The 14,929-nt window shown below is 43.5% G+C and overlaps 1 pseudogene; it reads left to right on the top strand.

Annotated features, from left to right (window-relative positions):
* The first annotated feature begins 5,082 nt into the window (after positions 1-5,082).
* Positions 5,083-10,050, top strand: LOC118884408 (annotated as a pseudogene).
* Positions 10,051-14,929: the final 4,879 nt, after the last annotated feature.

Here is a 14,929-nt window from a genome sequence, read left to right as displayed (position 1 = left end):
GGTATCTAATCTCCGGGCCCTGCCTTCCGCAAAAATCTTACCAAGTTGGTTTAGCCAGAATCCCTCCTTACCCCCGACGTTTCCTCTTAGTGATTTTCCATCCACTGACCCCCACCCTGATCCTTGGCTATTAATCCCCACTTGTCCATGCTGCACTCAGAATTCAGTTCTATACTGAAGTCTCTTTTTCCCCTCCTATTGCAATAGTTTTGGGTTTTTAAAAAAATATAATTTATCTTCTCTGTTTTAACTAGTACCCAGCTCTAGTCTCTTTGACAGGAGTCAAAGAACCTGATACCCACCAGAATTCTAGAAATGCTTGATTTGACTGTGACAAAACAGACACATATATGGAACTGAGCACCATTTATACCTAACTGCCATTCAGTGCAATAACAGTTCCATATATTATTATTAAACGTGTGTCCAATTAACTTTGATGACAACCCTCTTCCTAGTCTTGCTCTCTCAGTTTGGTAATCCAATTGTGACATTAAAAACTCAAGGAGATGTTGCTTTCAGGCTACAGTAAGGTAGCTAGGCTACTACGGTGTCACAGTTCCCAAGCAGGGCTGGAAGTGACTCATTTTCTTGTTAACTTGTGCTATATATACTCCAGAAAAATGAGTTGACATTTCTAAGAATACGTGATAGAAAAGAACAGAAGTTTTTCTTTCTGTCCCTGTCATCTGAAACTCTTAACTCATATACTGTGCAATGTATGGGGAGGTCAAATATGCACTCCTCCCCAAAAGCCGGGAGTAGAGCAGGCTACCCTACCCTACCAGCCACAACCCAGTATCAGATAGCTTCTCTAACTCTGAAGACATTTTCTTTATAAAAATATAGCAGTGGCTGACATCCTTCATCATGCAAACCAACAAAGAGCTACTAAATACCTACAACAAACAGAGCTCGTTTCTTCTTCTCCCCAAAGCTTGTTTTTGATCCTTTGATGGAAAACTTAGGCTAGATAAAAAGCAAGCACAGAACAACAAGCCATCATCCCCCAAATATTTTATTCTCTCACCTCACAGCTCTAGATACACCTGGGAAAGATGAAGAGAAATAGATGAAAGAGTGACTATGTACTTTAAGTCATTCCTTTAAGTAATCTAAGATGAATGAAAAGAGTCACCCATGTTAAAATGCAATTTACGTCTGAAAGTGTTCCCTGTGTGGAAATTGCGATTATGGAAGAATCAATGGTAAGGCCTTTTGGGGGTGAGGTTGGTTGACTTATGCCTTGAGTACAGCTGTGTTATTGGAGTGAAACTGGGCTTATTGGCCAGGTTAGAACAACATTATTTATTTCAACTTCTCAGGACACTTCTTTCTAGAAGAGAGGCAATTAACAGGAAGTAAGGAGGAAATGTAGGAACAACAGCAGCTAAAGTAAAATGAGTTTGGTCTTTTATTTATTTTTTTTAATTAATTAATTAATTTATTTATTTTTGGCTGCGTTGGGTCTTTGTTGTTGCACGCAGGCTTTCTCTAGTTGCGGCAAGCGGGGGCTACTCTTCGTTGCGGCGCGCAGGCTTCTCATTGTGGTGGCTTCTCTTGTTGCGGAGCATGGGCTCTAGGCACACGGGCTTCAGCAGTTGTAGCTCGCAGGCTCTAGAGCACAGGCTCAGCAGTTGTGGCGCACGGGCTTAGTTGCTCCGCGGCATGTGGGATCTTCCCGGACCACGGCTCGAACCCGTGTCCCCTGCATTGGCAGGCAGATTCTTAACCACTGCGCCACCAGGGAAGCCCCGAGTTTGATCTTTTAAAATGTAAATTCCAGTTAGATCCATCTCTTGGGGAGGGCAATGGACCCAGCTGTCCTCGGCCCCATGGTGGTGCTGCACCTCACTCTTCTATTTTGGAACATTGTTAAAACTCAATTTAAAATTTTCTGTCTTGAATAAAGATAACCCAAGGGGTCTATGAAAGATGCTGGCAGAGTGTTTCCTTTCCAGTGCGATTATCTTAGGAACGTAACACTGACGGGGTTGCCCAAGGACCTTCACCCTTGGGGAAGGTCCTGACCTTATTTGCAAAACCCATCTCATTCTCTGAAAGTGCCAAATAAATGAACTTTTCAGTAGATATGCCTATTAGTTTTGTATTTGTGCAAATTCCCTCTTCTCTAGGAATCCTGTTTGACCAATGCTTGATCCACCTACTATGCACCAAGTGCTGGCACCTAAGAGAGGTTTTGCTCCAGAGCAGCAATAAGCAAACACTAAATAAAACAAAACAAGAGACTTGAAAGCCACGTTCCCAGGCTAATCTAGGAAGCAGGCCACATTCATCATTAATGCTAGTCTTTATGGATAGACCTTTATCCTGCCCCATGGCTGTCTCTTTAATCACTAAATTGTAGCCTTTCTAAACAGCGCCTAATGCTCCAGATCAGTGGTTCTCCAACTGTGGTCCCCAAACCAGCAGCATCAACGTCTCCTGGAAACTGGTTGGAAATGAGAGTTCTTGGGCCTCATCCCAACCAGAAGTTCTGAGGGTGGGACCCAGTAACCCGTGCTTTACCAAGTCCTCCAGGTGATTCTGTTGCACACATTAAAGTTTGAAAATCACTGCTCCATACCACCCACTCTCTCTTTCCTTCCTTGGAATGTACTCTCTTTCCTCCAATCCATCTGGACTCTTCTCTCTGCTAAGACAACTACCCCAACACTTATGTTCACCGACGACAACAGTTAAAACATTGGGTCTCTCTCAGTTAATAGGTATTATGAAGGCCAGACTTTTAACACATAGGTGAGAATTTCTGCCTGGCCTGGTGTTGGAGATTCACTCTGAAGAGGGACTATCAACACCACCATTCTTGTCTGTTGGCTCACTTCCAACCCCAGACAAGACCTGCGCTTTTACTCCGGCCCCCTCTGCATGGGAAGGTAGAGCTGTAGCCTGGTGCCTCCCCACAGTTGCAGAGGGAATCACCTGGACTTCAGGGGGGTAGCAGCCCAAGGAAGTTGGGGGGTCTGGCAGGTCTGTCTCCAAATGAGCTTGCTTCTCACCCATCAAACAAGACACACTTTTTAATAAATAACCACTGTTACCTAATGACCAGCAATGTTCCACTTTGAACTAAGATGATAATATTAATGATAGTAAAAATATTTAAAATATCTAGTAAAAATATCTGAACATTTGTTGAGAGCTTTCTATGCACCAAACACTGTGCTAAATGCGCCAAGTTACTCAATTTAATCCTCCCAACAACCTTATGAAAGAGGTACTTTCATATTGTCCCATTTTACAAAAGAGAAACTGAGAATCTCAGAGAACCATTACTTGGAATCCTCCCTCCCACTCTGATATATGAAGCTTCCTTTCTGGCATAGCATTCAGCGCGGGTAAGTCTGGCTGCCACAAGTAAATAGAGTAGTAGACAGGAAATAGTCACAGAGTGAAGCTTCGTGCAAACTTTTCAGACCCATGTTCTGGGGTACACCAGCCCAGGCTCTCTCGTAATTTTTGCAAGGCTTGAAGTTACATAACAGTATAAATAGAAGCCCACTTACCATATGTCTAAATATTTTAAAGTTATAAATTAGACTAGCAAACCGCTAAATAAAATATCCTCTTACCTTTGCAAAAAGTACGTTCACAACAGCTTGGAAGGCCAGGTTCAGATTCTGGACTCCTAGACTCCACAGCGTTCTGCATTGGAACTTGATCATGGGGAGTTAAGTTGTTCCCTGCCATTCCTTTCTCTTCTCATGCTTGTCTCCAGAGCCCACCAAGAAAGGCCTCATGTGTTCACAGGTGGATACAGTAGTTGACATGAGACCGGCTGGGACCTGGGACCCTTTGCTGCCGTGCTGCAGTGCTTGCACCTGGACACACCTCTCCTCAAGCAACAAAATACAAAGTTACTTTATGGGGCTAAAAATAACTGCGTGCATGCGCAGTTGGGGCAAATTCTGGACCCAAAAGATACAAAGATACAAAAATCCCAACTGCCACTTTTGAAGAGCTGGAAGCAAAAACAGGGTGTGAGAGCAAAAGCAGGGTACTGCGCATGCCCCGTGCACACTACACCACCTAAGGGGTGGGCAAAACACCTAAGCCGCCCCTCTGGCCCGATGCTGGGACACACCTCTACCCTCACTCCATATAAGGAGCAAGCTTGCCCCCCACTCAAGGAGCGAGCAAGCAAGGGACACTGTTGTTCTCACTCCCCGCTGCTGCTGCAGCAGGGGCCCCAATAGAGCCTTGCCTGAATTTCTTGTCTGGCCTCTAGTCAATTTCTATTGATTGGGGAAGGCCAAGAACTCTGGTCAGTAACACACACATCCAAACTTTGTCCCCAGACCCCTGCAACCAGCAGGGCCCCTTGGCCAAGGCTGGGCTGTGAGGGGAGTCCACTCTCAGAAGGACAAGCTGTACCATTGATAGAAAGGCATGCAGGCCCAGAGCATGATGTAGACGGGTGAACCGAAATTCGGGGTGGGGCTATCCCCATGGCCCTAGGGAAGGGGCACAGGCAGAGGAGGGCCAACTCAGGGCCTCTATATCACAGATCCCAGGGTAGGGGCCTTTCTTGCCTCGTCTAAGGGCAATTCTGCCCACACTGTCCTCCAGAATCTCTGAGAAAGATTACTATTCAAATAAGATTGAGAAACACTGGATATTGCACACTTTTCTTGGAAATTTATAGTACATGCGTATCTCACTTTATTGTGCTTCACTTTTCTGCCCTTCGCAGATACTGTGATTTTTTATAGATTAAAGGTTTCCTTTTTGTCAAGCAAGTCTAATGGTGCCATTTTTCCAACTGCATTTGCTCACTTCATATCTCTGTGTCACATTTTGGTAATTCTAGAAATATTTCAAACGTTTTCATTATTATATTTGTATGGTGACCTGGGATCAGTGATCTTTGACATTTTATTATAATTGTTTGGGGTGTCATGAACTGCACCCATATAAAATAGTGAACTTAAGCGACAAGTGTTGTGCATGTTCTGACTGTTCCCCCATCTCTCTCTCTCCCCTCAGGCCTCCCTATTCCCTGAAATACAACAATACAGTAAGTCCCCTACATACGAACCTTCAAGTTGCGAACTTTCAACGATGCGAATATGCATTCGCATGTCCAATCATGTAAGTTAGTTCACGTGTCTGGCAGACATTGTCACGTGCTTGCATCCTCTACAAGTGGTTGTGCTTTTGTGCGCTTTACTGTACAGTACTGTATAGAGTACAGTAGTACAGTATCTTTATTTCAAGCCCAGGATGTCCGGAAGCAAGCGTAAAAGCAGTGGTGATGTAGCTGGTACTCCTGTATTTTTCAAGGTACTGTCCTGTAAGATTAAAAATGCTTTCTTTATTTTTTGTGTTTGTTTTTTATGTACTATTTGTGTGAAAAGTATTATAAACCTATTACAATACAGTACTATCAATATATAGCCGATTGTGTTAGTTGGGTACCTAGGCTAACTTTGTTGGACTTATGAACAGATTGGACTTATGAACGTGGTCTCAGAACGGAACTTGTTTGTATGTAGGGGACTTACTATATTGAAACTAGGCCAATTAATAACCCTACAATGGCCTCTAAGTGTTCAATTAAAAGAAATATTTGCATGTCTCTCACTTTAAGTCGAAAGCTAGAAATGATTAAGCTTAGTGAGGAAGGCATGCTGAAAGCCGAGATAGGCTGAAAGCTAAGCCTCTTGCAGCAAACAGTTAGTCAAGTTGTGAATGCAAAGGAAAAGTTCTTGAAGAATTTAAAAGTTCTACTCCAGTGAACACATGAATGATAAGAAAGCAAACCAGCCTTATGGTTGTTATGGGGAAAGCTCTAGTGGTCTGGATAGAAAATCAAACCAGCCACAACATTCCCTTAAGGCAAAGCCTAAACCAGAGCAAGGCCCTAACTCTCTTCAATTCTAGGAAGGCTGAGAGAGGTGAGGAAGCTTCAGAAGAAAGGTTTGAAACTAGCAGAAGTTATTTCATGAGATCTGGGGAAAGAAGCCATCTCCATAACATAAATGTGCAGGGTGAAGCAACAAGTGCTGATGTAGAAGCTACAGCAAGTTATCCAGATCTAGCTAAGATCATTAATGAAGCTGGCTACACTAAACCACAGATTTTCATTGTAACAAAACAGCTTTCTATTGGAAGAAGATGCCATCTAGGATTATCATAGTTAGAGAGGAGAGGTCAATGCCTGGCTGCAAAGCTTCAGAGGACAGACTGACTCTCTTGTCAGGGGCTAATGCAGGTGGTGACTTTAAGTTGAAGGCAATGCTCATTTACCATTCTGAAAATCCTAGGGCCCCTAGGAATTATGCTAAATCTACTCTGCCTGTGCTATATAAATGGTAAAATAAAGTCTGGATGACAGCATGTCTGTTTAAAACATGGTTTACTGAATTTTAAGCCTATTGTTGAGACCTACTGCTCCGAAGAAAAACATTCCTTTCAAAATATTACTGCTCATTGACAAAGCACCTGGTCACCCGGGAACTCTGTTGGAGATATACGAAGATATGAATGTTGTTTCCATGCCTGCTAATAAAACATCCATTCTGCAGCCCATGGATCAAGGAATAATTTTGATTTTCAAGTCCTGTTATTTAAGAAGTTTCATAAGGCTATAGCTGCCATAGATAGTGATTCCTCTGATGGATCTGGGGAAAGTAAGTAGGAAACCTTGTGGAAAGGATTCACCATTCTAGATGCTATTAAGAACATTCATGATTCATGGGAAGAGGTCAAAATAGCAACATTAGCGGGAGTTTGGAAGAAGTTGATTCCAACCCTCGTGGATGACTTTAAGTGGTTTAGGACTTCAGTGGAGGAAATAACTGCACATGTGGTAGAAACAGCAAGAGAACTAGAACTGGATGTGGAACATGAAGATGTGACTGAATTGCTGCAATCTCATGGTAAAACTTTAATGGATGAGGAGTTGCTTCTTATGGATGAGAAGGAAAAGGGTTCCTTGAGATGGCATCTACTCCTGGTGAAGATGCTGTGAAGATTACTGAAATGACGGCAAAGGATTTAGAATGTTACATAAATTTAGTTGGTAAAGCAGTGGCAGGGTTCGAGAGGACTGACTCCAATTTTGGAAGTAGTTTACTGTGGGTAAAATGCTATCAAACAGCACTGCATGATACAGAGAAATCGTTCATGAAAGGAAGAGTCAAATGACGTGACAAACTTCACTGTTGTCTTATTTTAAGAAAATGCCACAGTCACCCCAACCTTCAGAAACCACCATCCTGATCAGTCAGCATCCTTCAACATCAAGGCAAGACCCTTCACCAACAAAAAGATTATGACTTGCTGAAGGCTCTAATGATGGTTAGCACTTTTTAGCAATAAGCTGTTTTTAAATTAAGGTATGTACAATTATTTTTTTAGAAATAATGCTATTGCACACTTAATAGACTACAGTATAGTGTAAACATAACTTTTATAAGCACTGGGAAACCAAAAAATTCATGTGAATTGCTTTATTGTGATATTTGCTTTATGCAGTGGTCTGGAACCAAACCCACAATATCGCCAAAGTAAGCCTGTAAACATTAGTACAGTATTACAGTAAACATTAGTGTCTTAGCTCAGGCTGCCAAAACAAAATATCAAAGACTGGATAGCTTAAACAACAGGAAATTATTTCTCACAGTTCTAGAGGCTTGGAAGTCCAACATCAAGGTGCCAGACAATTCAGTTCCCTTGTGAGGGCTCTCTTTCTGGCTTACAGACAGCTGCCTTCTCACTGTGTCCTTACATGGCAGAAAGAGAAAGAGAAAGCTCTGGTCTCTCTTCCTTTTCTCATAAGGATATTAATTCCTTCATGAGGTCCCCATCTTTATGACCTGAGCTAAACCTAATGACCTCCCAAAGGTCCCACCTCCAAATACCATCATATTAGAAGTGAAAGCTTCGACATATGGATTGGGGGAGGACACAAACATTCAGTTCATAACATGTAGTGAAGACGCTGAGGTCAGATGCAAAGAAATCTTTGTGACTTTAACTCAGCATTACCCACACATATTTATGAAAAAGTTTTTCCAGTTTGGTGGGTCAGTTATTTGCTGCAAATCACAAGTACCTTAAATCAGTCACCACCTTTGGCTCTACCCTGTTGGCCACAGTCTATTTCACCAAGATGGCACCTCACTTCAGTCTATGAATTTATATCCGCATGTGATAAACACCATCAATAAACCCTGTGTCTACATGTCCTTGCCTTTCATTCTCAGACCTGTCCTCCTTTAAGATGTTTTAACAATTTGAATGATTCCTAGAGTACCAGTTAAGCATATTTTATTCACATTTATTAAAGTAATACCTGCAAAATCACCCTGCCCTAACAACCAAGTGGGTGATGTTGTGACTGACTTTTAAATGCAATCAGTAAGCAAGTGGTTAACACACTGACTTCATTTCTGGAGATCTGATGTACAACATGGTGACTATAGTTAATAATACATTATTGTATACTTGAAATTTGCTAAGAGAGTAGATCTTAAGTGTTCCCACCACACAAACAAAAAATGGTGACTAAACGAAATGATGAATATGTTAATCAGCTTGATTGTAGTAATCATTTCACAATGTATACATATATCAATATATCACATTGCACACCTAAAATATATGCAGTTTTTATTTGCCAATTTTACCTCAACAAAGCTGGGGGAAAAAACAAAGTTATTTTCTATTTTCTAGATCCCAATCATAATTATGTTTAGAGCTGCATAAAATAACTGCCCAACATAATGTATTTTTCAGTGACAATTTTACTTCATATGTATTTCCAAACACTAATCTACTGAAAAAATATTTCTTCTTATTATATAATTCTGCAGTCACCACTCTCAGGCCACTTCACATACCTATCTTATTTATCTTCCCTTTTTTCCCCAATAATAGGCCATTATGGAAAATTTTGAACACATGTCTGAATTGTGTGGTAAAGCTTTCCTGATTTTTTTTTTTTTTTTCTTTTTGGCTGCGTTGGGTCTTCGTTGCTGCATGCGGGCTTTCTCTAGTTGCAGTGAGCGGGGCTACTCTTCGTTGCGGTGCGTGGGCTTCTTCTTGCGGTGGCTTCTCTTGCTGTGGAGCATGGGCTCTAGGCAGGCGGGCTTCAGTAGTTGTGGCACACGGGCCCTAGAGCGCAGGCTCAGTAGTTGTGGCGTACGGGCTTAGTTGCTCCACTGCATGTGGGATCTTCCCAGACCGGGGATTGAACCTGCGTCCCCTGCATTGGCAGGCGGATTCTCAACCACTGCGCCACCAGGAAAAGCCCTTTCCTGATTTTTTTTTTTTTTTTCCCCCAGTCTTTGGTTCCTGATGTGAATTTAAGCTTTATCAATTTGATTTTAGCATTGGTATGTCCATAGTGTGAAAAAAACTGGCCAGGGCCCGCACCCCCAGGGAAGCCTCATTGATGCCACCCCCGCCGGCCTGCCGCCGTCCTCCCTCACGCAAGCGCAGACCGACATCGGTCCGAATCACGTGTTCACGCGGCAGCCGGCGCAGAGCGCGCCGCCCAGCACCTCCACGAGCGCGTCAGCCAGCAGCCACGGCTCGGGGGCCCGGCTCCAGCCACTCGGGACCGGCCTCACAGAGCGTACCGCTTGCAGGGCCAAGGCGCCGTTAGCAACGACGTGTCTTGGGCCAACAAAAACATGCAGCCCAACCCAGGCGGCTTCGTCTCGCTACAGCTGGGCGCGGGGCGGGAGCCCGCACTACGCAGGCCAGTCCACGGCCATGATGGCCGGAGCGGGCAGGGGAGCAGCGCGATGGGGCAGCGGCCCACAGGGCGCTACCAGTCCTCTCGGCAAGGCTCCTCCCAGAGTACCTGTGCCAGGGGGAGAACAACTGTGGCGAGCTGTACAGCCACCGCCAGGCCACCTCGGAGCCCATGAGCTGGACAGACCCCCCGGACCACACGGCGATTACGCCGACCAGCTGGCGTCCTACGCCCAGCAGAGCTACTACCGGTCGTCTGAGGAGTCCACACAGCACTACCATGACGGCGGTAAGGCTGGCCGGGCCGCGTGCTGTGGGGCCTGATGTGCACGCTTTATGGAAATGGAGGCCGGGCCTTGTGTCCCCACTTGCCTGTGTGTTCATGAAGCAGGAGAAGGGTCTCGCGGGGTAGACCCACCATCTGGTCCAGCTGACCATCTTGGGGCCTGTGAGCTGGTCTCAGAGCCTCCTCGGTCAAGACTGTCCTTTGTTCCAAAGGCGGGTGGGCGAGCAGCGGGGACCTGGGCACCCCATCTCCCTCCTGAGCCAGGCGGGCGGCGCACGTGGGGTGTGTTGGGCGTGGCCTGGGCATTTCTTCCAACACCTGCTGGCAAATAAGGCTTATCTCTGGCTGAGGGACACGTCAGACCGAGGGTGAGCTGGAAGCAGCTCCCCAGACAGAAAGCCCTGGTCTGTGGCGCTCGCCCATTTCCCTGGTGTGAACGGTCCCACTCCCAATGACTTAAAACTGCCAAGGTGACATCACCAAAAACGGATTTGGGAAGAAGCAGGCACATTCTTTTCTCTAGCGGGTGCCAGCTGGCCCCGGGCCTGTCGGGTGAAGGGACTTCCCACCGACCCCTGGAGGCCAGGAGAGGAGAGGAAACGATAAGCCCACAAGGGTGACGTGGTCCACGCTCTCTTGTTTGGATGTCAGGCAGTGGGGAAAATGTAAGGGTTGCCAGGCCCCAGAGAGGAAAAGATAAACGGTACATACAGAACGGGTGACTTGAAAATGTGACTTTTGGGGGACCTTTTTTTAAATTGTAGGAACACAACAAAATTTACCATTTTAACCATTTTAAGTGCACAGTTCAGTGGCATTAAGTACATTCAAGTTGTTGGACTGCCACCACCATCACCACCATCTCCAGAACCTCTCAACATTCTGAACTGAAACTCTGTTCCCTATCTCCTAACTCCCTATCCCCCTCCCCGGCCTTTGGCAGCCACTTTGTGTCTCTGATTTTGGCTACTCTGGGTACCTCATATAAGTGGAATGATAACAATAGTTGTCTTTTTGTGACTGGCTTCTTTCACTCAGCATAATGTCCTCAAGGTTCATCCATGTTGTAGCAGGTGTCAGAATTGCCTTCCTATTTAGGGCTGAGTGATATTCCATTGTATGTTTACACCACATTTTGCTTGTCCATTTATCTGTCACTGGACACTTGGGTTGCTTCCACCTTTAAGTATTGTGAATAGTGCTTCTGTGAACATGGGTTTACAAATACCTCTTCGAGACCCCGCTTTCAATTCTTTTAGGTACAGGCAGACAGACCTCTGAGATATTGTGGGTTCAGTTCCAGACCGCAATAAAGTGAATATTGCAATTAAAAATTAAAAATAAAAATTATAATGGAACAAATTAGCCAATAACACTGAAAGACTTGGGATACCCCAGACAGTTGACATTTGCTCAGAGGACCCACTGTGTGATGCTGCAGCTGTCTCTCCAACTCCCTAATCTCAGTACCTGTGGCAGCTTTTCCCCTGCATGAGCAACACGCACAATGGCAAGAGAAGGAGCATTTCAAATTTCCTACAGTGGGAAGAACCACTGCTTTGTAAGATGTGACCTATAAACAAAGTCTTGGTGCAAGACCAGTGATGCCACTACACTGCCTATACACCACTACTGGTTGTGCCCTTGACCACAGAAGAACAGGAGCAGCTTGTGTATTCAGAATCCATTGTTCAATTGCTACAGCCCCATCATCCAAGTGGGACATCAGCAGATTGGTAAAAAGCCCTTCTGGGGGCAGTGGAGAGGAGGACCCATTAACTTTGACCCAAAAATCCATGCAAGATATGTTAAAACTCTCCCCACACTCTCATCTCAGGTAACAGGCAATGCCCATGTGATTCCGTTGCTCCCATCTGAGCTGGGGCGGTCAAGCCCTGTTTTAACAAGGCCTGTTTTAACAATACCCCATCCAACATCAGACTCCTCTCCCATAAGTCTCCCACAATTGTATTTCTTGAGAGTGATCCTACATGATCCCATAAAAAAAAAAAAAAAAAACCCTCAGATCCAGATAATAAAATAATAGAAACTCTCTCTGAGTCATCTCAAACATGCACACAGCAGCCTCAACAGTAAACTTCATAAGGGCAGAAACTTTGGGTACATCTGGTTCACCATTATCTCCCAGGATCTAGCTCAGTGACTGGCAAATAGCATGCCCTCAATGACTGCATCTCTTTACTGTCCCTAAAGGTCAGGCTTCACTCGTGTGGTCTGGTCTCCAGTCTTCAAGCACCACACTTGAAGCCATCCAGGCAGCTGGCTGCCTCTGTCTCCCTGAAGACTTCCAGGACATCACCTCCCTAGGCAGCTGAGTCATCTTCCTATCAGGAAATTGTTTCTGCCTTGGCTAAATAGGTAAGCAATTTCTGTCTATTTTAGACAAAAAAACCTAAGTTTAAAAAAGATTAAGTGAATAGCTCAAGGTTATACACCAACTCTGACCCAGTTAGGAATAGAACCCAAGTGGTTCCTAACATTCAATCCTATAGTTTCAATACTGCTTATTTTGCAGAGGAACCTATCTTTATAATTTACAGGTATTGTTCCCAAATCGCTCGCTAGAAATTCTGCCTAAATATTGAAGGTAGAGCAGCTTCATGTATCCAATAGAGGGAGAATATATATAAAAAGAAATTTTTCCCACATGAGTAATGAATCACTGTAAAAAACATTTGTTCGGTTGTTTCATTATAAAATAAAAGCATTCCTCCCGGCTGCCACCAAATCCAAATGCTCCAGTTTTGTTACTAAACAATTCTTTGAACACCAAGCCAAAAAAAAGTCATGATGTTAATGCAAACATCTTGCAAGCCAAATAAAAGGACTTGTGCCAAATTTATCAGAGTTAGAGGGAAATTGTGTCAGATCTGTCTGTCTCTGAGAAACTTTCTATTAGATCACTAGTCAGTAGGGTACCAGCATCTGCTGATGCTCACTGAAAGACATGAGTAATAAGAGACAGCTTTAGAAAATACATTTTTCTTCCATAGTTAGCAATGCATGACTCACTAGAACTCTCCAGACACTATACTGCATGAATGACTCAAAATTCTACCAAGGATAGAGCACAATCACTTCTCTCTTCCTGCACCAGGATTTCTCATTTCAATTATCACTGATCTGTTAGCTTACCTCAAAGGGAGAAAATCTTAGTCCATTCTCCTTCCTCTTTTAAAAACAGTGGTACATGTTTTGATATAAAAGTAAATATTGAAGTGCTACAGGAAAACAGAGACTAAACATTATAGTGAATGCTGAGAACAATCTTCAGCCGGCCCAACTCCCACCATTTGGGAGGTCGTGTTGGACAATGACCATGGTTAATCTCTTTCTGGAATATTGACCAATGAGTAGAAATTATTGCAATATGAGAAATAATTTATTGTTAAAGACCAATGACCTGCCCATTCAAATCTTCAATAGCCAATAATAGTAATCAAAGATACTTTGAGAAATAGTTTAGAAGTTACTCTCCATGACAGAGGTCTTGATTTCCCTCAAATAACTCTTCTCTTCGATAAGCACAGTAGCCTCCCAGTCAAGGACCACACTTCCATGCTCTTTCCTTTCCATTCCATCTAGCATTCTGACTTAAGATTAATTTTACTGAAAGATTGTTCTGATTATGATAGCTTAGCATGATAATGAAGAGCACAGGTCTTGAAATTAGACCGCCTGATGTCAAATCTTGGATTGCCAATTAATTTTTAAATCTCTGTGAGCCTCAGTTTTTTCCTCTGTGACATGGAGTTTGTAAGATGCTTGCATAACTTTTATTTTGTTTTTTATTTGTGTTAAAAATGAGTGTGTAAGAAAATAGAGCATTCATGGTTAAGAGCATAGGCTCTGGAGTCAGACCTGGGATAAAATCCTGGTTCTGCCATTGAACTGTCTACAAGACTACACCAGTTACCTACTGCTGTGTAACAAGTCATCCCCAAACTGTCTGGCTTACAACAGTAATAATCATTTTTTATCTTCCACAGTTTCTGTAGTTCAGAAATTTGGGAGTGGTTTGGCTAAGTGATTCTGGCACAAGGTCTCTCATGGGGTTGCAGTCAGCTGAAGACTTCTCTGGGGTTGGGAAATCTGCTTCTGAGGTAGCTCACTCATGTGGCAAGATGCTGCAGGCTATTGACAGGGAGATCAGTTTCATTCCATATGGGCTCCACAGGCCGCTTGAGTGTTCTGATGACATGGCAACTGGCTCACCCCAGAGTGAGTGATCCAAGGGAGCAAGGCAGAGGCCACAGTGCCTTTATGATCTTGCCTTGGAAATTACATACCATCATCACCTCTGCCACTTTCTACTGGTCACACTGGTCAACCCTGATTCAATGTAAGAGGAGACTTCACAGGGGTACTAGCACCAGGAGGTAGGAGCATTGACAACTATCTTGGAAAATGACTACCGTGAAGGCCTTGGACAAGGTTTTTATTTTTAGTTCTTTAAACCTTGTTCTCTTATTTGCCTAATACAGACAATAATAATATATCTATTTCATAGGATTGTTATAAGAATTAGATGAGATGATGCATGTAAAGTACTTAGTATGTAGTAAGTATTCAGAAAATATTGCTTAGTATTATTATAATCCATAAATAGTCAAAATATCCCAGGGGCTATCATGAGGAAGAAGGTGTTATTCTGGGAAGCCGGCAGAGCTATAAACTCTCTTCTTCCTCCCCCCCATTCTTTCTTCTTCCAGTGGACTTCACTTTATCTCATATATATTAGGCTTCCCCATAAGATTTTCACTTGAAGAAAGGATTTCTCAGCTTAAAAAAAGTAAACCACTGCTCTAAGTCATTATTTATTTAAAATACTAGGAATTTTAGGGTAGATAAATAGGTATTGATATCTATATGTATATAGGATATATAAATATTATA

The sequence above is a fragment of the Balaenoptera musculus genome, chromosome 18 (genome assembly GCF_009873245.2).
Source record: "Balaenoptera musculus isolate JJ_BM4_2016_0621 chromosome 18, mBalMus1.pri.v3, whole genome shotgun sequence".
Taxonomy (NCBI): domain Eukaryota; kingdom Metazoa; phylum Chordata; class Mammalia; order Artiodactyla; family Balaenopteridae; genus Balaenoptera; species Balaenoptera musculus.
Note: the sequence above shows the minus strand (reverse complement) of the source record. Positions and strands in the feature narration are given on the sequence as shown.